Source organism: Lactuca sativa, chromosome 6, assembly GCF_002870075.4.
Source record: "Lactuca sativa cultivar Salinas chromosome 6, Lsat_Salinas_v11, whole genome shotgun sequence".
In the NCBI taxonomy this organism is placed as follows: domain Eukaryota; kingdom Viridiplantae; phylum Streptophyta; class Magnoliopsida; order Asterales; family Asteraceae; genus Lactuca; species Lactuca sativa.
The window spans coordinates 152,412,688-152,418,049 of record NC_056628.2 but is presented as its reverse complement, the minus strand read 5'-3'; positions in this window follow the sequence as shown (position 1 = coordinate 152,418,049).

The following is a 5,362-nucleotide window of genomic DNA, read 5'->3' as shown; positions in this document are numbered from 1 at the left end:
ATCTCTTTCATTAGAAGGAATTGAAAATGAGGCAACGACGCTAGCTGGAGTTACTCAAGGACTACGACTGTGAGATACTTTACCATCCCGGTAAAGCTAATGTTGTTGCTGATGCTCTCAGTCGGAAAGTCAATCTTGAAAGGAAGAGGCCAAGAGCGTTGAGAATTGAAGTTGTCTCGACCATTGTGGAAAGTATAAAGAAGGCTCAAGAGGAAGCTTCTGAGAAAAATGACCGAAAGGAGGAACGTTTGGGTAAAACATTGGTGTTTGGTACAAACGGTCATGGACTGAAGGTATTCCAAGATCGTATTTGGGTACCTAAGTCAGGAGGAATTAGGGATCTTCTGATGGAAGAAGCTCACAAGACCATGTACTTGATTCATCCCGGTAGCACTAAAATGTATAGGGACCTGAAACCCTACTACTGGTGGCCGACGATGAAGCTTGATGTTGCAAAGTATGTGGCCGAGTGTGTGACTTGTGCGAGAGTCAAGACACAACATCAAAAACCGTACGGGAGTTTAGAACCATTGCCTGTGCCTATGGGTAAGTGGGAAGACATTGCTATGGATTTTGTCACTAAACTGCCCAGAACAAACAATGGTCACAACATGATTTGGGTGGTCGTTGATCGATTCACTAAGAGTGCGCATTTCATAGCAGCCAAGGAGAAATGGTCTATGGAAAAGCTTGTGAATTCTTACGTGAAGGAAATTGTGAGGCTTCACGGTGTTCCGTTAACGATTGTATCGGATCATGATATCCGTTTCACCTCAAGGTTTTGGAAATGTCTACAAGAGGAAATGGGTACCAAGTTATGTTTAAGCACAACTTACCATCCGCAGACTGATGGTTAGAGTGAAAGAACGATACAAACACTTGAAGATATACTGAGAGCATGTACCTTGGAATTCCTAGGTAATTGGGATGAACATTTACCTTTGGTAGAATTTTCCTATAATAATAGTTTTCACTCGAGCATTAAGATGGCACCTTACAAAGCTTTGTATGGACAGAAGTGTCGTACGCCGTCTTGTTGGCTTGAGGCTGGGGAAAAGCAGTTTATGGGACCGGAGATGGTTCATCAAACTGCTGAAAAGTTGAAAATAATTAGGGAAAGAATGTTAGCGGCTCAGGATCGTCAAAAGAGCTATGCTGACAAGAAGCGAAGACCGATGACTTTTGAGGTTGGAGATTCGGTTTTGCTTAAAGTCTCACCATGGAAGGGAGTTATAAGATTTGGTAAAAGCGGAAAGTTGACTCCAAGGTTTATTGGACCATTTAAAGTTCTTCATAGGATTGGGAACCAAGCTTACAAGCTCGAATTACCCGAAGAACTGAATGGAATTCACAACACTTTTCATGTGTGTTATTTGAGGAAGTTCACGGGAGAAGTTCCCGATATAATTCCAATTTCTGAATTGAGAATTGATGAGAACAAAAGGTTGATTGAAGAACCAGAGGCAATTCTTGACCGAAAGACTAAGAAGTTGCGACGCAAAACGGTTGGGTTAGTGCTTGTCCAATGGAAACACACGAAAGGGCCGAATCTCACCTGGGAGACGGAGAGTGACATGTTGAGTCGCTAACCGCATTTGTTTGTTGATGTGTGATTCCGGGGACGGAATCATTCTAAAGTGGAGAGAATTGTAACGCCTGTGTTTCCGGGCTTGCCATTTTTAGCAATATAATAGTCTAGGTTATCCTTTGTAACCCGTTTTGAAATAATAAGATTGTATTATTTATGTATTGTGTGTTTTGTGCTTAATTGCTTAATTATGTGGTCTGATTAATTAAGAATAAAAATAAGCGTCAAAATTTAAGTGTAAAATAAACTTAATATCTTTGGTTAATGTTGTAGTAATTGAAACGAGGATTCCGAATATATATAGAACGCTCAAATCTGACTTCGTATGAGGAAGTTATGATTTATCGAAGTTTCGGCTTAGCAGTGTGCAGCCTGAAATACTCGATTTGAGATCGAGCGGTTTTTAGCCGAAGCAATCTAAATGAGAATCGAAGATCTCATTGTTGGTATCGAAGCAATAAAAAGTTAGGCGAGAACGGACGTCAAACAAAGAAGTTATGAATTTACAACGAAAGTTTCTGTCCCGGCCTCTTAAAAATGAATATTAAAAATAAACTTAAAATTAGCCGACGGAGTCTAAACGAAAGTTGTAGAGCGTGGTCTCACCTTCGCGTGGATATAAAGAACGTCGAAAACGGAGTTCGTATGAATAAGATATGCATTTCCGAAGTTTATTAAATAATTTGTATTTATTTTTAATTAAAAATTCCGGCATTATCCGAAGGACGAGTCATCGGACTCATCCGAAGTACGCCCCGTGTACTCGTGTATGCCCCGCGTAAACCGAAGAGTTTCGACACTTTGGATGACGCATGCAGTGACGATTTCAGAGGCCTGTACGCCCCGCGTACAGGCGTACGCCCCGCGTACTCCGAGGCTCCAGCCTCCTATAAATAGGATGTGAGAGCAGCCGACCCAATTGCCAATTTTCTCTCTTCTCTCTCCCGTTTTGCATCATTTTGCATGCCAAAAATACCCCGAGGCCCCGGTATTATTCTTGAGCCCCGAGGCAATTCCGAGATCCCGAAGATCCTGAAAAGTGCGGTTCTCGAGCCGAAGCTCTGCCCGCAAGAAATTCGATTTTTGTGAAGATCTTCCAGATCTGCTGAGGATTACTACTTTTGCAAGCCGTAGTGCTGTCCGATCATCTTCTGATCAAGTGAGTGTATACTACCTTTCATAAACACGATAATAATACAAGTATGGTTTGAGTGTATTAAGTATATTGTTGTTTATAAGTGTGAGTGTGTAGTTACTTTCTTTTAACGCATAATTATGAAGTATTTTATACGGAATACGTATTATGTGTATAATTTTGTGGTTATGTGTGTGAATGTGTATTCACTTTCTTCTAACTCATAGATATGATTTATTCTCTATGAGATATGTGTTATGTGTGTGTACGCCTCATCTGTTATGTGAAATATGTGTTGATTAAAGCATGCTATACAGGTTTTTATCTATGTATAAAATGTATATTTTTATCTACTAATGTGTTGGGTAGAACATGGGTAGATAGTTGGTGTGTAATAAATAGATGAGAGGCCTCATTGTTGGTTGATCTAGTCATCTAGCGGAGTTTAAATGACGACCACATACTTTTCTAGATAGTCTTGTGGAAACATTAGCAGGTTCGCCACCTGTAGGTGTTAATGAACTTGGGTGTTCATTCGCTGTACTCCATCCCCCTCATGGTTGCCTTATTTGACTTATATTGTTGAGGTACCCCCGAAGCATGTGTTGTCGCCCCGATGAAATATTCTTAGACTAGGCCCCTTATGTTAGTTGTCTTAGGGACATAAAGTGAGAATAACGGGAATAGGTAATTGGGTTATTGTTGGTTGGTGAAAATTAAATATGATTATTTATTGTGGGTTGAAAACCCTATATGCTCACCAGGCTCCCAAGCCTGACCCACTCAGTATTATTTGTATTACAGGAAGTGGCGCAAGGGCATGAGATGGATGAACCATCAAGTTGTTTTGCTTACAAGTCTACATATGTTTATATTTGTTGAATGACTTGTAATGTTATTGTTTATGCTTATTGGTTTGTATCGGAACATGACACCCCGAGTTTTGATTATAATGAAAATACATTTCTTTTATGAAATGCTTTGGTAAACATTGTTTTATCATGTTTTGTTTTTGGGAACAAATTCCGCAACTCTTTCAAATCAAAAGGATTTACTCTGAAAATATTTTAAAAACATAAATGAAAATCGGTCTTTTCTGGCCGAGATTTTGGGGATGTCACACATAGCCTCTGCCTAATCATATGAAATAAACACTCGTCATCAACATATTTCCCAAGGCTAGACCATTTCCTCTCATATCACTCTCATGAAGGGTAAAAGACCATTTTACCCCTTACTTGGCTCAAATACGCTAAAGTTGACCAAACGCTAAAAGTCAACAAAAGTCAACCCTCCGAGTTACGTTGCGCGTACCAAACATGTACGTTGGGCGTACCCGGAGCCTTCATAGAATCGAGGTACGCGGCCCCTTACGCCGCGCGTACTGGGATTACGCCCAACGTAACACCCAGCTTCCTTATCCTTCTCATTCAGGTCTTAATCGGTTAAGACTTGCGTCCAAAACCCAGATCTGACTCCTCTAATACGACTTAATCCATAAAGTTGAAACCTTTAAGCCTTTGCATGGCTGTAAAGGTCACTTTGTGCTCAAAACACCCTTCTTCTTTCCATAATGAGACTATAACTCATGCATGACACAAGATCCACGACCAAGACTGGATTTTTATGAATCCTCAACACAATATTCACTAGAAAAGGCCAGATCTAAGCTCTTGGAGACTCTTTGCACACAAAGTCTCCAACTTTGAACCAAAAACCCTAAAAATGGTCCAAAAAGCAAAACTTATGAAGAAAAAGGAAAGCTTTGAGCTTTTTACCTCAAAAGAGATCTCCAACCACTGTAGAACTCGGATCTACACTTGTTCTTCAACTTCTAGCTCCAACAATGGCTCCTTCTTCTCCTTCTTCACCTTGAAAAGATATCTCCAAGCTCAAAAACACACACACCAGCTAAATCACGGATTTCTACTCTCTAAGGACTCACTCAAGGGGGTATGGTGGCTAGGGCAAAGGACTACATGTTCCTTTTATATTGCACAAACCAAAAATTAGGGTTTGCATCTGGGCTCCCTACACCCAACGTAATTCCTGGGTATGCCAAGCGTACCCGGGCGAGTCCGCGTCCAAAATAAGCGTGTGAGTACGCGCGGCGTACACCTCATTACGCCCAGCGTACTCACAAATCCAACATACAACTTAAGGGACTCAACTTGCCAACTCGCAAACTAGAAGGGTCATAAGGCTTACCTGAATTTTGGGCTGTTACAGATGCAGGAACCTCTAACGCTGGTGCTCAATCCAAGGAGGAAACTCCGATTGAACCAATTAACGATCCTTACCTCTTAGACGTTCCGAAAGAGTTAGGGTGCAACCCCAGTTTTATGGTTTTCATATTACTACAGAAGGAGATATGTCACACCCCCGAACCAGACGATGGAAACGTTCGGGGGCTTGTGCGTGACTTCATCTTGAAATATCATTACAGTGAATATAATTGAAACATAACATCATCATCATCACACATGTAATATAACAACATTCATTGTTTACATCGAGTTTTGTATTTGAATATTACATGCCAAAATAGTAAGAGTATGATGAAACAAAATATAACACAATATCCATTAGTTTGTTTCGTTCATCTTGCTTCAACGGTTTCCTGAGAATACAAGTTATTT